The sequence below is a fragment of the Bubalus bubalis genome, chromosome 3 (genome assembly GCF_019923935.1).
Source record: "Bubalus bubalis isolate 160015118507 breed Murrah chromosome 3, NDDB_SH_1, whole genome shotgun sequence".
In the NCBI taxonomy this organism is placed as follows: domain Eukaryota; kingdom Metazoa; phylum Chordata; class Mammalia; order Artiodactyla; family Bovidae; genus Bubalus; species Bubalus bubalis.
In genome coordinates, this window is record NC_059159.1 from 64,069,058 (window position 1) to 64,088,251 (window position 19,194).

General features: G+C 45.2%; 1 long non-coding RNA gene across 2 annotated transcripts; it reads right to left on the reverse strand.

Annotated features, from left to right (window-relative positions):
- Window positions 1–2,243: 2,243 nt before the first annotated feature.
- Window positions 2,244–11,286, reverse strand: LOC102391771. Of its 2 annotated transcripts, none has more exons than XR_006549719.2 (5): window positions 10,992–11,286; window positions 7,645–7,790; window positions 6,857–6,997; window positions 4,879–5,352; window positions 2,244–4,195 (listed from the first exon to the last, which is right to left on the reverse strand). It is a non-coding gene; the product is annotated as an uncharacterized LOC102391771 (long non-coding RNA). The 2 variants fall into 2 exon arrangements; XR_006549718.2 differs by having other exon boundaries at window positions 4,879–4,992; window positions 10,992–11,275.
- Between the last annotated feature and the right edge of the window lie 7,908 nt (window positions 11,287–19,194).

A 19,194-nucleotide genomic window follows, 5' to 3' on the forward strand; every position in this document is an offset into this window, starting at 1 on the left:
TGCCAGTCCAGGTTCGATGCACGATACTGGATGCTTGGGGCTAGTGCACTGGGACGACCCAGAGGGATGGTATAGGGAGGGAGGAGGGAGGAGGGTTCAGGGTGGGGAACACATGTATACCTGTGGCGGATTCATTTTGATATTTGGCAAAACTAATACAATTATGTAAATTTTAAAAATAAAATAAAATAAAAAAAAGAAACTGATGGCTGCTGGTGGTGATGCTTTTGTATATCACTGTGGGAAGTGGCTTCTGGAGCTTCTGAGACCCCACTCACAGTCTGTATGTTTGAAAGCGTGAAACTTTCCCTATGGACTGCAGCACACTGGGCTTCCCTGTCCTTCACTGTCTCCTGGAGTTTGCTCAAACTCATGTCCATTGAGTCTGTGATGATAGCCAAGCATCTTATCCTCTGTTACCCCCTTTTCCTTTTGCCTTCAATCTTTCCCAGCATCAGGGTCTTTTCCATTGAGTCAGTTCTTTGCATCAGGTGGCCAAAGTATTGGAGCTTAAGCATCAGTCCTTCCAATGAATATTCAGGACTGATTTCCTTTAGGATTGACTGGTTTGATCTCTTTGCTGTCCAAAGGACTCTCAAGAGTCTTCTTGAGCATCACAGTTCAAAAGCATCAGTTCTTCGGGGCTCAGCATTCTTTATGGTCCAACTCTCACATTTGTACATGTCTACTGGAAAACTATGGCTTCACCTGTACGGATGTTTGGCAAAGTGACGTCTCTGCTTTTTAATACGCTGTCTAGGTTTGTCATAGCTTTTCTTTCAAGGAGCAAGTGTCTTTTAATTTCATGGGTGCAGTCACTGTCTGCAGTGATTTGGAAACCCAAGAAAACAAAATCTGTCACTATTTCCATTTTCCCCCATTTATTTGCCATGAAGTGATGGAACCGGATGCCATGATCTTAGTTTTTTGAATGTTGAGCTTTTAAAAAAAACTTACTTATTTGACTGCGCCGGGTCTTAGTTGCACCATGTGAGATCTAGTTCCTTGACCAGGGATTGAACCTGTATTGGGAGCTCCCAGTCTTAACCACTGGACCACCAGGGAAGTCGTAAATGTTGAGTTTTAAGCCAGTTTTTTACTCTCCTCTTTTACCTTCATCAGGAGGCTGTTTAGTTTCTCTTTGCTCTCTGCCGTTAGAGTGGTATCATCTGCATATCTGAGGTTGTTGATAATTTCTCCTGGCCATCTTCATTCCAGCTTGTGATTCATCCAGCCTGGCATTTTGTGTGATGTACCCTGCATATAAGTTAAATCAGCAGGGTGACAATATACAACCTTGATGTACGGCTTTCCCAGTTTTGACCAATCCATTGTTCCATGTCTGATTCTGCTGTTTCTTAGCCTGCATACAGTTTTCACAGGAGGCAGGTAAGGTGGTCTATATTCCCATCTCTTTAAGAATCTTCCATAGTTTGTTATGGTCCACACAGTCTAAGGATTTAGCATAGTCAATGAATCAGAAATAGATGGTTTTTTTTTCTGGAATTCTCTTGCTTTTTCTATGATCCAACAGATATTGGTAATTTGATCTCTGGTTTCTGTGCCTTTTATAAATACAGCTTGTACATCTCCAAGTTTCTGGTTCACATACTATTGAAGTGTAGCTTGAAAGATTTTGAGCATTACCTCACTAGCATGTGAAATGAGAACAATTGTACAGTAGTATGAACATTTTTTGGTATTGCCTTTCTTTGGGATTAGGATGAAAACTGACCTTTTCCAGTCCTGGGGCCACTGTGAGTTTTCCAGGTTTGCTGGCATACTGAGTGCAGCACTTTAACAGTATCAGCTTTTATGATTTGAAATAGCTCAGCTGGAATTCTGTCACCTCCACTAGCTTTGTTCATGCTGCTGCTTTCTAAGGCCCACTTGACTTCACACTCTAGGATGTCTGGCTCTAGGTGAGTGATCACACCATCATGGTTATCCAGGCAATCAAGATCTTTTTTGTATAGTTTTGTGTATTCTTGCCACCTCTTCTTAATATTTTTTGCTTCTGTTAGGTCCTTGCTGTTTCTGTCCTTTATTGTGCCCATCTTTGCATGAAATGTTCCTTTGGTATCTCTAATTTTCTTGAAGAGATCTCTAGTCTTTCCCATTCTATTGTTTTCCTCTATTTCTTTGTCTTGTTAACTTAGGAAGGCTTTCCTATCTCTCCTTGCTATTCTTTGGAACTCTGCATTCAGTTGGGTATATCTCTTCCTTTCTCCTTTACCCTTCTTTTCTCAGCTATTTGTAAGGCCTCCTCAGACGACGGTTTGTCTTGTTGCATTTCTTTTTCTTGGGGATGGTTTAGATCTCCACCTCCTAAACAATATCACGAACTTCCGTCCACAGTTCTTCAGGCACTCCATCTATCGGATCTAACCCCTTGAATATATTTGTCACTTCTACTGTACAATCATAATGGATTTGGACTTTTACTTCAGTTAAATCCTGTGAATTTCTGGACTGAATACACCCTTCAGCTGCAGCACGCATAGGGCTGTGGGTCTCTGGGTGACCAGGTCCTGCAGGTTCAGGGGATGTGGCAGGGAGGAGGGTCCTGACGCGGAAGCAGTGCGCCGCTCTGGCTCCGCCCCCAGCCCCAAAGCTGACTGAGGCGCTGAGCAGGGAGAATCGTGTGCGGAGTTGCCTCTGGTTCACACTGCCTGCAGCCAGCCCTCATCAACAACCCCATCGTCCTCATCCTCCCACCTGCTCGGAGCTGTGACGACAGCACGGCTGGCAGGGTGGGCTGAGGACATTTAACCACCGAGGGCGCCAGTAATCATTTCATAGTGTTCAACACACGCCAGTATGGCTCCTTATCTCAGCTCTCCAGGCTGGCAGGGCACCAGGAGAGGAATGTATGTCTCTTGCCTGCAGAAGAGTTGTTGACAAATCAGCTCCTCGTCTAATTTGAGGGGACAAGAAGGGGTGATTTGTTCTCACGAGAGCACTCTTGACTCCACGGGACTTTGCAAAGATAACAACACGTGTTCATGTTCCTACCTGCCTCGTCTCCATTCGCAGACAGCAGATTTTTAAAAGCAAAAACTTCTCTCTTCTCTACTCCCCATTCCTCACGGACACAAATACAAAATGTTATAATAAATTAATCTCTTTACAGCTGATCTGCCTCTCTGATAAGTGGTGCTCACGTATTTTAGAGAGGCTCAAAGGAGGGGGTGGAATTAAGTCAGGCGTCTGCAGAGGCTGGCAGCAGAGCTCGAGTGGCAGTCACAGCCTGACTGCAGAAGACTTCAGAAAAGCGTCTGTTAGTAACTGCAAAGAGGCTGAGATTTAACCCACAGTCAAAACAACAACGCTATCCAAGGTTGTCCCTCAGAAAGAAAGTTCGGGACAAATGGCACTCACTGCCTTCTTTTTAAGACACAGAAAACTGAGGTAATCACCACGGAAGCAATCTGAATGTCCATTGACCGATGAATGGATAAAGATGTGGTATATATGTGAATATATGGAATAGAACTCGGCCATAAAAAAGAACAAAATCATGCCATATGCAGCAACATGGATGGACCTAGAGATTATCTTACTGACTGAAGTAAGTCAGATAAAGACAAATATCAGATGGTATTGCTTATATATAGAATTTAAAAAATGATAAAAATGAACTAGTTTACAAAACAAATTAGAGCCACAGATACAGAAAACAGACATGATTACCAAAGAGAAGTTTGGGATTATCAGATAGTTAAGGTCCTAACATACAGCACAGGGAATTATATTCATATCTTACAATAAACCATAATGGAAAAGAATATATATATATATATATATATATATATATATAATCACTTTGCTATACTCCTGAAACTATTACAACTATAAATCAATTATATTTCACTTAAAAAATGAGACACTCATGGAGAATTTTCCCCCACCAATAACTAAACTTCATCTCAATATGGTTGTATTCATTTCCTGAAACCCCCAGTAAATAACCATAAATTAGGTGCCTCAAAACAGCATAACTTATTCTTGCACAGAGTCCCGGGGTCTGGAATCAAGTTGGTGGCCCAGGCTGTCCCCTCCAAAGGCTCCAAGCCTCCTCGCATTCTGCTCCAGCGGCTCCGGGTAGACACACCTGAGCTGTGGCGCTTCAGCTTCTGCCTTCTTCTTGTTTCCTCCTCTGTCTCTCCTGTTTGTCCCTTACAAGGACTTGTCACTGCAATGAGGGCCCATCTGGATAAGCTGGGATTTCATCTCAAGATTCTTAATTACTCTGAAAAGACCTTTTTCTAGACAAGGTCACATTTGAGACATGCCTGGTGATCCAGTATCTAAGATCCTGAGCTCCCCATGCAGGGGGCCAAGGTTTGATCTCTGGTCAGGGAACTAGAGCCCACATGCCCCAATAAAGATCGCACATGCACAGATAAGACCTGGAGCAACCAGATAAACTAAAACAAATATTAAATACAGTCACATTTATAGGTTCCAGGTATCTTTGTGGGGGGCAGGGGGTTGGAAGGGGGTCACCATCCAACCCAACCATCTCAGCTTCTGGTACATTTTTCCATGAACTTGTCCTTCATCAGCCAAGCTGATTAATCTGACAGAGGCTAAGACCAAATATACTCAAACTTTCTCAGATAGCCTCTCTCTAGAGTTAACTACCCACAGGACTCTGAGCACCAGGATAAGGCCAAACCACACAGGGAACCCTGACCGTGCCCCCAGAGGCCCCACTCCAAGTTGAAGAAATGCTATGAACCATGAGAGTCTACTGCAGAAATCCTCCTGGCTGGAGGCCTTGCTCCACATATAGCAGGGTGACTAGCAATTGCATGAGGCGGAAGTCATGGGCCATTCTACCTTCCAGAACAGTCTTGGCAGGGGTGAAGTTACCTGGACACCTTGCAGGGCGGAGGTGTGTTCCCACAAACACTTGCAGATCTTGAAGATGACTCCCAACATGCACGTCAGTACGTCTCCAGGAGGGAGGTGAGTGAACGCTGGCACCTATGAAAAGTTACAGTCTCCAGGAAGCAGCTGAAAAGACAGCGCTGTTTACAAGCGTTGGTGCCACATCCATTGGGAAGCATGGCTGGCAGAGCCTCAGACACCATCTCCGGCTGGCTCCAGCAGTGCAGCAGAAGAGCTGGGTCTACTCTGCGCTTTCAGTGGGACTGACTGATGGTTGTCAGCCCAACCTGTCCTTTCGTCCAGGCCACCAGCAGACCCCAAAGTTGTTACAGGAACTGCATGCATGTCAGGTTAAGGGGGATGGATATCAGATCCTGGGTGGAGTTGTCTGGAAGGGGCTGGAGACTCAGGACTAGGTAAGAGCAAGGCACTTAATGTCCCTGTGCACTTCCGTTCCTGCGGAGGGTGTCAGGGCGATTTGGAAAAATGAAGAGGGTCAGGGTTTTCTCCCTCAAACCTGTACTTCCCAGGGCCTGGGTATCCCCTTCCTCTGTTCTAGCACCACAAGATCATGGCCCATCTCAGCAGTTATTTTTCTAATAATTTCCTACTTGCATGCAGACCTCTTGTCTGGACAGGTTAGGTGCAAGAGAGATGAGGGTGTTTTTTATGATACCTAGAGAGGCCCGCTACACCCCCATATCAGCTCCTGGGGTCATGGCAGGAAGGCTGGGTGAGGTGTGCACTCGCCACTGGGCTCATGACCCAGGATAGCCCCCCAGCCAGACAGGCCCCAAATCAGAACCAGAACTCAGCCTGGTTCCTCAGCCCCTGTTCTGGACAGGCTGCCTCCCAGACTGTGAACAAACTGGGCCAGACTGGGGTTGCCCTCAGGGGAAAGAAAGACAGCCTGCCCAGGCCTGCCGGGACAGAATCCTGAATGTCCAAAAGAGAGCTCCTCACCACTTCTGTGCAGACACTATCTAGGGGCAGTCGAGAGGCGCTGACGGCTCCCTGGGGAAGCTGACTCTGTGGCCACACTGCCTCGGACCTTTCAAGTGCTCAGCAGTATCTGGGGCCTGTGGGTGCTGGGGGTGGGGCAGGTCTACTGCATGCCTTGATCTTCAGCACCATGGCGAATAGCTCCTGTGACAAAAGTGCACCATCCTCAGATGAACCATCTGGAAAGACAAAAGCCTGCCACAGAGAAGTCCCCAGAGCCACAGGGATGCGGGCAGTCCCAGCTGCTCAGACCATAGCAGCCACACTGCAACCTAGAAAAGTGTCAACAGTGATGAGGCATCCCCAATGGCCTCTAGAAGGATCCAAGCTTTGATGAATTCAATCTGCCAGGTCCTCACAGAGGTAATACCCCAGGCACGGTGGCCTCCCACCCTACACAACCAAGGGCAGCTTGTGGCAGGAATCCCAGGTTCGGCTGCAGCCATGGCCTCAGCTGCAGACCCAAGAATCCTCTGCTTGGCGCAGAATCCCTGATGGGGATGTGCAGCTGTGTCCAGTAGGAGGATGGATCCAGCTGGGCTCATTCGAGACCGGCACCTCAGGATGGACTTCTGCAGGAGTGACCCCGAGGGAGCCACCAGCAGCCATGCTTTGTCCCCACAGTTCACATCCTCAGGTTTCGTCAGCTTCACCTGCCGGCAGGCTCTCATCCTACTGGTCACCTCCACCAGCATTTTAAACCCAAACCAGTGCAGTAAGAGCCCCAGTACTAGTCAGAGCCTCATTGATGTGTTCCTCTGAGAACCTCCCAGAACAGTCAGAATTTTTCTCCAGCAGCCAGGACCCTATGCAAATGTTCTCTCATCTCCAAATGGACCTAGGGGTGTCCTGAGGGGCTGTGAGAGGGGCTGAGCCACAAGGCACATGACTGTGGCCAGGCTTTCTTAGTAAAGCTGCTTCATTTCCCACACAAACCAGCCCCGTTCTGATGACCTACCTGGGTTCTGCCTGCAGCAGTCATGAGTTTCCTTCCTTTCATACATTGTGTAGGTGCAGCTCTCGTGACTTTTATTTGAAGGGGGAGACTCTTCTGCCTACCCAGGGCAAATCTAGGTGCTGGTTGTTACAATGGGTGGACCTGTCAGATTGGAAGGAATTCCTCCATGTGAGCACAGAGAGCAACCACCAAGGAACCTTTGGTGCAGCTGTCTTTAAACCTACCCCCATCTGCAAACTTCTTCCCAATTTCTCCTCCTTAAAACCAAATAAAGGGAAAGGCCACGTATTACTTTGTTGACTACAAATTTCCATGAGCATGCCTCCTGTCAGTTCCCATGGATTTTCCTTAAATCCCATTAGCTAGTCCACAAGGCCCTCATCCTTCCTATCCCAGAGGTCACATCTCTATCAACACCCAGACTAATCACCAGAACTGTCAGGAGCTCCCAAGGGTCTGCGTTTACCCCACATGCAGCATCCAGTCCAGTCTCATGGATGCTGCTAGAAGACGGGGGACTCTTGGGTCAGAGACAAAGGACCATGCAGAACTTACAACAGTGTAGTTGCTTGAGGACCAGTGGGATTTCCACGTTGTCACTGATTCCCCGAACCCCAGCTCCTTCAGGTGACCAAAAGAGATCAGATAACACCTCCACATGTAGTGGGATGTGTTACAGATGGGACTCCGAGCCCGGGGAACCCACACACTTTTTACTGGGCAATACACATGCCTGTCCTTTGCTTTGAATGGAGGCACTATTTTCCAAGGCTGTTCACAAAACACACCTCCCTCAAGGATCGCCCAGAGCAGAGAGCAGTCAGTGTAGAAACACAGGAGGCCTGAGGAGAGTTGATCCTCAACAATACATGTTCTTATTTGACAGAATACTCTTCCACTTGGTCATGGATATTTGGTTATGCAGTTCTGTGGCCTAAAGTATTAAAAGACAAGGCAACAAAAATTTTATCAACATCATGAAGCTGCTGCTGCTGCTAAGTCACTTCAGTCATATCTGACTCTGTGCAACCCAATAGACAGCAGCCCACCAGGCTCCCCTGTCCCTGGGATTCTCCAGGCAAGAACACTGGAGTGGGTTGCCATTTCCTTCTCCAATGCATGAAGGTGAAAAGTGAAAGTGAAGTCGCTCAGTTGTGTCTGACTCTTCGCGGCCCCATGGACTGCAGCCTACCAGCCTCCTCCATCCATGGGATTTTCCAGGCAAGAGTACTGAGAGGATATTAAATATCTACTTCCAGAATCACCTCCATAGTAACAGTGGAGACTTTTGGCCTTTAATGTACCTAAGAAATAGCAAAGTGGTACCTTTCAGGGGCTTTTTAAAAATTGAATTTTTTATTTTGAGATAATTGTACATTCACATGTAGTTGTAAGAAATAATGCAGAGAGATCCTACATACCCTTTCCTCAATTTTTCTCCGTGATAACATCTTGTAAAACCAAAGGACAATGTCACAGCTAGGACGCTGACACCAACAGTCAAGACACAGCTTCCCACCATCAGCAGGGCCATAGAGTTGGCGTTTACAGCCAGCAGCATACTTGCTCAGCTAACACAAGCCCTTTTCTCTCTAAAGAAATAGAGTTTTAAGTAACCCAAGTGTTGCATCAAGTCGCTTCAGTCGTGTCCAACTCTTTGTGACCCTATGGACTGTAGCCCACCAGGCTTCTCTGTCCATGGGATTCTCCAGGCAAGAATACTGGAGTGCGTCGCTATGTCCTCCTCCAGGGGACCTTACAGACCCAGGGATCAAACCAGCGTCTCCTGTGGCTCCTGCATTGGCAGGCAGGTTCTTTACCACTAGTGCCACCTGGGAAGCCCTTAAGTAATCCATCTTCTTGGTTTTATGTTAAATCAGTGCTTTAGCTAATTGTTTGCCACAGAGCAAAGAGATAAGATGGTTTACACTTAATAGAGAAATATTTTATATTATGTCTTTGCAGATATAAATAAAGGAGCTCATTACAGAACGTTTAGAAAGCACAGTAACAAGGAAGTAGAAAAAGTCAAGTATTTCTTAGAGACAATGACTGTTAACCAATTTGGTATATTTTCTTTCAATCATTTTTCTTTCCTCAGAGAGGGAGATGCATATGCGGATGCAGAGAGAAAAGACTCTTTCTATCTACATATCTATGAGCAAACACATTTGTTATGTTCTGGAAATCAATATCAGTAAAAAAGACAGACAATCCTTACACCCTTTCCTCTCTCCTTTGGTATAAAGACAAAGGATGGGGTGTCAGATCTCTAGGACCCCAAATCACCACCCCTACCCTCCACAGAGGGGCTTCTGGAGGGGCTATGAGGGAGACAAGCCCACTCGTCTCTAGGTTTGACCAAGAGCTTTCTAGGTGCCACAGTGATAAAGAATCTGCCTGCCAATGCAGGAGACGCAAGAGGTGTGGGTTCAATCCCCCAGTTGGGAAAATCCCCTGGAGAAGGAAATGGCAACCCACTCCAGTATTCTTGCCTGTGAAATCCCACGGACAGAGGAGCCTGGTGGGCTGCAGTCCACGGGGTCACAAGAGTTGGACATGACCGAGCAACTAAAGCATCGCCACCCTACAAGCTACCTTCTCAGCTTCTTTCTCCCTTTTCCACAGTATTTTATATAGGGTGTGTTATTAGTCATGGAACTTAAGTAGAATATAGAACTATTGGGACCAAGTTGTGCCACACCAGAGGAGGAGGAAGCTCTTTGCAGTAACTGACAAGGCTTTGGGTTGTATACCATTGGGAAGAGAATGCGATAGAAATGTGCTTTTTTTTTTTTTTGCTGTTGCTGTTAGATAATATCCTTTTTTATTTTTTTATTATTTTTTTTTTATTTTTTTTGATAATATCCTTTTTTAAAAAATGTAGGTATGGGGGCAAAAAGCATGTGCGGGCTGTAAGGCAGGCAAATGAGGGTACACTGGAGTTGACAGTTGTCATTTTGCAAAGGTATGAACATTCTTATTTTGGGGTCATTCTCTATTGGGTGAGTGTGGAAAGACACAGAACCCTCTTTTCACTGTAAAGATTAAAAAGATCATATCAGAAAGAAGATGCTTAAAAACCAGAACTCATTTCCCGGGTGCCTTTGCAATTAGACAAGGGTCATGTGATGAGCCTCAGCCAGTGAGTGGCTCCACCCAGGACTTTGAATCAGGAGCAGCTCTGCTGAGGAAAGAAAGCTAAGAGCTGGCCAAGGGGCCACAGAGTAGCTGTGTGACAGAGGGGACGGTGCAGGCAGGGGCCGCAGCTCAGAACCACAGCATCCCACCCGAACTGGTCTGACTGCCTTAGTTAGCACTGTGACCCCCTTGAGCCTGGTGGTTTCTTAGGCATGGTTCTCCAGCACTCCTAGTGATTTCCTGACCTACCCCATACCCTTGAAATCAATTCCTTTTCTATTTGTAATAATAATTAAAACAAAACCAGGACAGGAAGGCTAAATAAGTTTTGATGAGCACGCTTTTGAGGGGAAAATAGCACAGAGAACAGGGAATCCTCCATTATTAGGTTTGTCAAAGGAAATGAACAAGGTGCTTTAGTTTTCTGTTTTTACTTCCCCTTTCCAACTGATGTTTGTTGCCATGGAAGATGACAAATCATACATATTTCTCTGTGTCTCCTATATGCTTCCCAGGATTACAGACAGCTTATAAGATATACATCAAGATCACAGTAATTACATGTCGGTAAAAATATGTTGTAATATGAAAAAATGGATAGACAAAATAGAACTAGGAAGGAAGCTAACAAAAGGACATATATTTCTAAAGATTAAGCAACAAATTTGATTCTAAGTTTTCTACTGGCCAATGGAAAGAGACAAATGAGGTCAATTACACACTTTATAGTTCGAAAACAACAACAACAATAAACTAGTTGCTTGTGTTACTGAATCAGGTTCATTTTGCCCAAAGCAGAGCCAAGATTTGAAGCAGAGGGTTGGAAGCAGCCAAGGGAGGACATGGAATACCAGACCTCAAATCTGCCCCCTGAAGGCAATAGGCTCGTGATATTTATAGAATAACAAATAAAGAAGCTGGGCAGTCTGAGGCATGGAGAGCGTGGGAAAGGGGATTGGAAACAGGTGCATAATCAACATTCAGGGAAGCATACCTGGTCTACAGGCCTCTGCATGGTCTAGAGGTCACGAAGTGGACACTGGCACAGGCCCAGTTGTAGGGTCTGGGTTCCCATCCAGTCTCAACCAGCTCAGCTTGAACTAGGCACAGCTGACTCCATGCTCCTGGGAAACAATTCAGGCAAACACCTTATTGTTTAGGCTCCATACTCAGAGGAACTGAAAGACTTGATTACAGCCTTGATTACCGACAGTAGGTGAAATGGATTTGACTAATAATTACACATGATTTCACTTATGAGAAATGTATATTAAGCCTGGATGGGGCTTCCCTGGTGGAGCAGGGGTTAAGAATCTGCCTGCCAAAACAGGGGACATGGGTTCGAGCCTCGATCTGGGAAGATTCCACATGCCGCAGAGCAACTAAGCCTATGCCCCAAGTAGTGAACCTGTGCTCTGGAGCCCAGGAGCTGCAACAAGAGAAGCCAGCACAGTGAGAAGCTGGCGCACTGCAGTGAAGAGGAGTCCCCACTAGAGAAAGCCCAAGCACAGCAGCGGAGACTCAGCACAGCCGCAAACAAGCAAAATTATTTTAAAAAAATATTAAGCCTGGATCATAAATTTGCCCAAGGGTCTTTAACTAATTGGGTATAATGGAATTAAATGAGCACAAATCTCAGCAAAAAGGGGCTGTAGGAAATTTTTAGGGCAGTGCTGAATGAGGAAAATCTTTCAGCCTGTTCTGTTTGTCCATGCATCTGCAGCCACATCACACTGACTTTGGAACTGTTCAAGACAGAATGCGAAAGGGAAAAGGGGTGCCTGCGTGTGTTTATGTGTGCTCACTGAGGGCCAGACGCATGTTACATGCTGTCTCACTCGACAAGGCATTTATATGATATCTCACTCAGCAGGATTTTGAGGCGGCCCTATTTAACAGATGTACAGACCGAAGTGACCTGACCGAGGTCCTCAGGCTAGAAATCACTTCTTTCTGGAGCAAATTCCATGAGTCCAAGTGACTTCCTCAGAGTAGATTACTGTTTCATGTCTGTGACCTAAAGAAGCTTCTCATTTGTATTAACTGCCCCAAATATATCATAAAACATCCATTCAATGAACTGGACACCCCCGGGAAGCCAAGGAGAGCTAGAGTCACTTTCCCAACCGTGGAGCTCACAACTATGGAACAAGCAAGCAACTTGCTCCCCATGACACAATCTGGTTAGGTGAGTACATATCTCAAAGAAACGTGAAAATTTTGTACAAATTTCTGTGGCCAAAAGGGAAGGTTTTCAACTTAAACATGATACTGTATTTTGTAATGGCCTTTGGCTAAACTCATGAATTGGTTGACTTTAAAAGAAGAGTGGAGATGGCAACAAGAACTAAAACAATTGCACTGCAATTCAGGGAACCGCTTCAGAACACACCCTCCCTCTCCTATGACCCACCTCTCTGCCTTTCCAGTCCCCAATGGGGCAGAAAAAAAAAATCCACACAGAGCATTTTTAATTTAAGAAAACTTTAAAGAGTGACCACTAATGATTTACATAGATACAAGTGACAAATTCCAAATTCCCTTGGAAAATGCAAGAATGGTCTTTGCAAGTAGAGACAGGACTCACAGAACCTCTGTAGGGTGGGGTGGCGGCTCTAGTGGGCATGGGCCAGAGAAAAGCTGTTGCCTATTTAGAGAAAAACAATCTGAAGACAGATTCTCAGAGAGGATACAATGGGCAGAATGGCTGATGTATTGCTGGGAAAGAGGAATTCAAGAGAGAGAAACTAAAATCTGCGAAACAGATTTTTTTTTCCCCATGTCTAAGCTGAAAACAAAGTCAAAAGTATTCATCCCATCCCAGAGATTTTTTTTCTGCTCTTCAGAATATCTATAGGTCACCTTTCATCAGGTACATTCCATTCCAAGTATCCAAAGTTTTAGTGTTCTGAGAAGCATTTTTGTGTCATCAAGAAAAAACAAAAACGAAATAGCTCATTTTGTTGAAGTCCTTGTGATCTCACCAGATGGCCCCCCTTGGAGCTCAGAAGCAACAATGGTGACCAGCTAAGCGGCTGGTCATCTCTTCCAGAGTGACGTCAGGGAAGGGCCTGAGCCCCTGCAAACACGGCCAGTGGCGGAGCAGGCGTCCACGACTGCCAAAGGTGCTATCTGTTGAAGCGTGAGACCAAACCACGGCGGGATGAAAGGAGCTTAGTCCTTATAAAAACAGTACTGTTTTTTGTTAATGAGCTCTTTTTAATCAAGTGCTCTCCATCAGGAATGCTTTATTCAACTGAAGTCTTGAGTTTCTATTTTCAGTAAGAAGCTTTCTGAGCCAAATGTAAGAGTTACCTGACGTGCCTCAACCACTTTTATTGGCCAGCTACAGGGAGTTTGTCATTTTCATTGCTTTTGTCTAATCAATACAAGACTCAAACTTGATACTGAAGATAAAATTTATTTTCTAGAATTTCCACAGGCTGTAAAGGATTTCTGTATTCATTCATTCAACGAACACTTATTGAATCCCTAGTTGAAGCCAGCCATGGGGCCAGACGTCAGAAACGCAAAGACGAATAAGACAGTCACTGCTGTAAGGGCACTGTGAAGCCCTGTGGGAAGGAAAACTCAAGCAATAATTTTTCTGCAATGTAGGTGGCACAGAGCTTTGTGTGTTGAAGTGTTCACAGAGGAAGAGGAATTAGCAATGTCTGGGACAGTAGAACGTCAGAGAAGACCGCAGAGGCCGCACCCAGATGTCACCTCAGCTCCTGGTGGAGACTGTGAGAACAGGCGCTGGACCAGCGTGGCCCCTTCAACAATCTTCATGCCAACCTAGTCGCTTTCACCTTGAGTATCACGTATGCCATGTTCTCTTAAATGACTCACTTTGAAGATTCAAAGTCTGGGTGTGCTCTGACACTCGTCTAACTGTGTTTGTAGTGCCTGGGTTGACCTTGGTCACCGTCCACCACCTTGTGGGTCACAAGGCCTCATGTGCTTCTGTCCCCAACAGTCACAACCTGGGACTTTTCTTGACCAGCTGCCCTCAGGCCACTGGCACCCAGGAGCTTCTTTTATCTATTCAATATGCATTTAAACTGTGTTTCACTTAGACAGGCATAGACTGGGGTCTTATTTTTCTTTCATCCAAACTGACATCTTCTGCTTTTCAGTTTGGATGTTTAAGCCATTGACACATAATGTGATTATTGATATAGATATGGCTGGGTTTAAATCTGTCATTTCCTCATTTGTTCTTGACTTATCCCATTTCTCCTATGTTTCCCTTATTCTCTTTTTTTGTTGTTAACTGAATAATCATTATAATTCCATTTCATCTCTTGTTGGTTTAGGTTTATTATACATAGCATAGCTCTTTTTGTCTTTTAATGGATGTTTTAGAGTTTATAATATACATCTTTGCTATATACTATATAAAATTTATACTATAAATTTTTGCTGTCTAATGTAAGTAAAAATGGAGAGCTACTGAAAAATTTCTCCTGCATCAAAGCAATGATAAAATTGGCATAAGTGCTCAAGTTTAACTTCTTCAGAGCTCTGGAAATTAAACAGAGGCTTTAGCAATCTGGGGAGCATTTATTTTTTAAAAATTGACAATCTCAGCAAGAGCAGTGAGATGGGTGGTATTTTAACTTGCCTTACTCTCATCTCCCTTTCTCAGGTTCTGCAGTAGCTTGGAGAACCAGCAGCTCATAATCCCAATGAAAAACAGCAGCCTAGCACCCACTAGAGGGGGCAAATCCAGATTGCAACTCCTTCAAAGCCTCATTCCCAGAGAACTGTGATTATATAACTGGTTTGGTGGTTCCCTGGAAGACGCCACTGGCAGGGCTGTTCTATTTAACCTGACTTAGAGCTCACTAAGTGCAAAGATCTTTTCTCCAAAAGCCATCTGTGCAAAAGAATCAGAGGCACGTGTTGAATATCATGTCTGCCTCAGGCAGTGGCCAACAGTTGGGGACAAAAGGCGGCACTAGTGGTGAGGCACCTGCCCGCCAAGGCAGGAGACAGAAGAGACACAGGCTTGAGCCCTGGGTTGGGAAGATCCCCTGGAGAATGCCACGGACAGAGGAGCCTGGCGGGCTACAGTCCATGGGGTCGCAAAGAGTCGCACATGACAAAAGTGATGTAGCACGCAACCGAAAACTTCAAAGGAATATCTGTGGAATGGCAGTCCACAGGGACTCCGAATGCTCTGACATATTCCCGGGGAATTGGAAGGCTATGTGCCTGCCACGGGGCTGTGAACTATCTCAGGAAAGATCTGAGAAGGCTCTAAGCTCTCACTCTTGCAAACAATTTGATCCTTTTGAGGCTTACCTTCAAGTTGATCCGGTTAGGGTCAGAACAGTCTTGGGTCTAGGAAGAATTCTGCACTGCTATTGAGGTGGTGTATGGTTGTTAGAGTTGGACCATAAAGAACGGTCAGTGCCGAAGAATTGATGCTTTCAAACTGTGGTGCTGGAGAAGACTCTTGAGAGTCCCTTGGACTGCAAGGAGATTAAACCAATCAATCCTAAAGGACATCAACTCTGAATACTCATTGGAATGACTGATGCTGAAGCTGAAGTTCCAACATTTTGGCCACCTGATGTGAAGAGCTGACTCACTGGAAAAGACCCTGATGCTGGGAAAGATTGAGGGCAGGAGAAGGGGGAGGCAGAGGATGAGATGGTTGGACGGCATCACTGACTCAGTGGACATGAGTTTGAGCAAAGTCTGGGAGACAGTGCAGGACGAGGGAGCCTGACCTGCTGCAGTCCATGGGATCACAAAGAGCTGGACATGACTTAGCAACTGAACAGCTGAGGTGATATTTTTCTGAGTCGTCTACCCAATGCCCCACGTACTGCCAGGTTTTTCCACTCCAGAAGGTGGGGACGCAAATGCTTCCTGGCCTTCTCTTTGCTCCAAAGATTGTTCTACCTGTTCCATTCCAGTAGTACCTTCCCTGGAGTCTACACACACTCACGCACACACACAGACACACACAAATCAGGACTAAGGTGGGGACTTGAGGGAAGACTTGCATTCATTTTAACTCCTCACATGCAGCTCTTTCCCAGCCAGGGCTTTATTCTGCAAGTTTCAGCCACCTTGGTGTCCTCAAACTCTCCGCTCTGTCTCCTCATCCAAGGGAGACCAAGGGAGACAGTCTGTCTGACTCCCTCTCTGTACTGCATCCTCACAGCTTTGCCCAGGCAGTAAGCTGGGCAATGACAAGTTTCACTTCCTCTGCTGCCTTTCACTCAGAGATCATAGTTCTGTAGGGTTTTGTGGCCAGTGTGTGCACACTGTACTTTGTCTGTTTTTGAAGCCATTTAAGGAAGGAGGGTGTGAAGGTTAATTTTATATCTTTACTTGAAGAGTGCTTCTGTGTGAGATTAAGTTTAAAACCAGTGGACGCTGAGTGTAGCACAGTGCCCTCCATAACCTGCTGGGCCTCATCCGATCGGCTGGAGGCCTGAGGAGAACAGAGACGGGCCCCGCCAACCACAAGAAAACTCCTCCAGCAGACAGACTTGAGATTCCGCCTGCATCACCAGCTTTTCTGGGTGTCTGCCTACCAGTCTTTGCACCACTGACTGTCTCCAGTCTCCAGGCTAATGGCCTTAGAACTAGACCGGCACCACTGCCTTGCCTGAAGCTTGAGCCTGGGCCACACTGCAGATTTTGTATTTCCTGCCCCCATAATCATGTGAGCCAATTTCTTATAATAAACATGCTTCCTATCTCTTCTGATTCTCTGGAGAGCTCTGAAATTTACAGAGGGTAAATCTGTTCCTTGTTATTCCATCATGACTTGAACAGATGCTCATGATACATTCTAAAGCTATGATAATTAAGACAGTTTGGCATTTATGCTGTGCAAAGAAATAATGGACATGCCTGTAATCTTGTTGAGTCCTGACTCTGCTGAGTAGCACACAGAACCAACATTTTCATATGAATTCTCTAGAATGTTTTCTGATGAATAACTTATAAAATTGCTATAATTATCATAAAATGCAGTCCTCTTATGCTTGATTTCCTTTCTAATCATTGGGGACACTGATTTAAGTATAATTAAATAATCATAACAGTGTTTTTAACAATAAATGCACATTTTAAAATCTTGATAAATATTAGATACAATTTTTTTTTAAAACTGTGTCTTGCATTACCTGTATTTTTGCCTTGTAAATTGTTGTTGTTCAGTTGCTAAATTTGTCTGACTCTTTGTGACCCCATGGACTGCAGCAGGCAGGCTTCCCTATCCTTCACTATCTCCCTGAGTTTGCTCAAATTCATGTTCAATGAGTCAGTGATGCCTTCCAACCATCTCATCCTCTGCTGCCCCTTTCTCCTCCTGCCCTCAATCTTTCCCAGCATCATGGTATTTTCCAATGAGTCAGCTCTTCCCATTAAGTGGCAAAGTATTGGAGCTTCAGCTTCAGCATCAGTCCTTCCAGTGAATATTCAGGATTGATTCCCTTTAGGATCGACTGGTTTGATCTCCTTGTAGTCCAAGGGACTCTCAAGAGTATTCTGCAACACCACAGTTCAAAAGCATCAATTCTTCAGTGCTCGGCCTTCTTTACGGTCCAACTATCACATCTGTATATGACTATTGGAAAAACTGTAGCTTTGACCATACAGACTTTGTATACATACATCACAACAAAGTGATGTCTCTGCTTTTTAATATGCTGTCTAGGTTCGTCTTAGCTTCCAAGGAGAAAGTGTCTTAATGAGGCTTCAGTCACTGTCCATAGTGATTTTGGAGCCCAAGAAAATAAAATCTGTCCCTGCTTCTACTTTTCCCCCTTCTATTTGCCACATAATGATGGGGCCAGATGCCATGATCTTAGTTTTTAGAATTTGAGTGTGTTTTTAATTCCTCTTTCAGTTCAGTTCAGTCGCTCAGTCGTGTCCGACTCTTTGTGACCCCATGAATAACAGCCTGCCATGCCTCCCTGTCCATCACCAACTCCCAGAGTTCACTCAAACTCATGTCCATAGAGTCAGTGATGCCATCCAGCCATCGCATCCTCTGTCGTCCCCTTCTCCTCCTGCCCCCAATCCCTCCCAGCATCAGAGTCTTTTCCAGTGAGTCAACTCTTCGCATGAGGTGGCCAAAGTACTGGAGTTTCAGCTTTAAGATCATTCCTTCCAAAGAAATCCCAGGGCTGATCTCCTTCAGAATGGACTGGTTGGATCTCCTTGCAGTCCAAGGGACTCTCAAGAGTCTTCTCCAACACCACAGTTCAAAAGCATCAATTCTTCAGCGCTCAGCTTTCTTCGCAGTCCAACTCTCACATCCATACATGACCACTGGAAAAACCATAGCCTTGACTAGACGGACCTTTGTTGGCAAAGTAATATCTCTGCTTTTCAATATGCTATCTAGGTTGGTCATAACTTTCCTTCCAAGGAGTAAGCGTCTTTTAATTTCATGGCTGCAGTCACCATCTGCAGTGATTTTGGAGCCCCCCAAAATAAAGTCTGCCACTGTTTCCCTATCTATTTCCCATGAAGTGATGGGACCAGATGCCATGATCTTAGTTTCTGAATTGAGCTTTAAGCCAACGTTTTCACTCTCTACTTTCACTTTCATCAAGAGGCTTTTTAGTTCCTCTTCACTTTCTGCCATAAGGGTGGTGTCATCTGCATATCTGAGGTTATTGAGATTTCTCCCAGCAATCTTGATTCCAGTTTGTGCTTCTTCCAGCCCGTTTCTCATGATGTACTCTGCATAGGAGTTAAATAATTCCTCTTTACTTTCTGCCATTAGAGATATCTGCATATCTGAGGTTGTTGATATTTCTCTCTGCAGTCTTGATTCCACCTTGTGATTCATCCATCCTGGCATTTCGCATGATATACTCTGCATATAAGTAAAATAAGCAGGGTGACAATATATAGACTTGTTGTACTCCTTTTCCCAATTTTCAACCTATTTATAATCTTAATAGGGCTTCCCTGGTAGCTCAGCTGGTAAAGAATTTCTCTGCAATGCAGGAGACCCTGGTACAATTCCTGGTGGGAATCAGGATCTTCCAGTCAGGAAAGTCCCCTGGAGAAGAGATAGGCTACCCACTCCAGTATTCTTGAGCTTCTCTGCTGGCTCAGATGGTAAAGAAGCCACCTACAATGGGGGAGACCTGGGTTTGATCCCTGGGTTGGGAAGATCCCCTGGAGGAGGGCATGGTAACCCACTCCAGTAT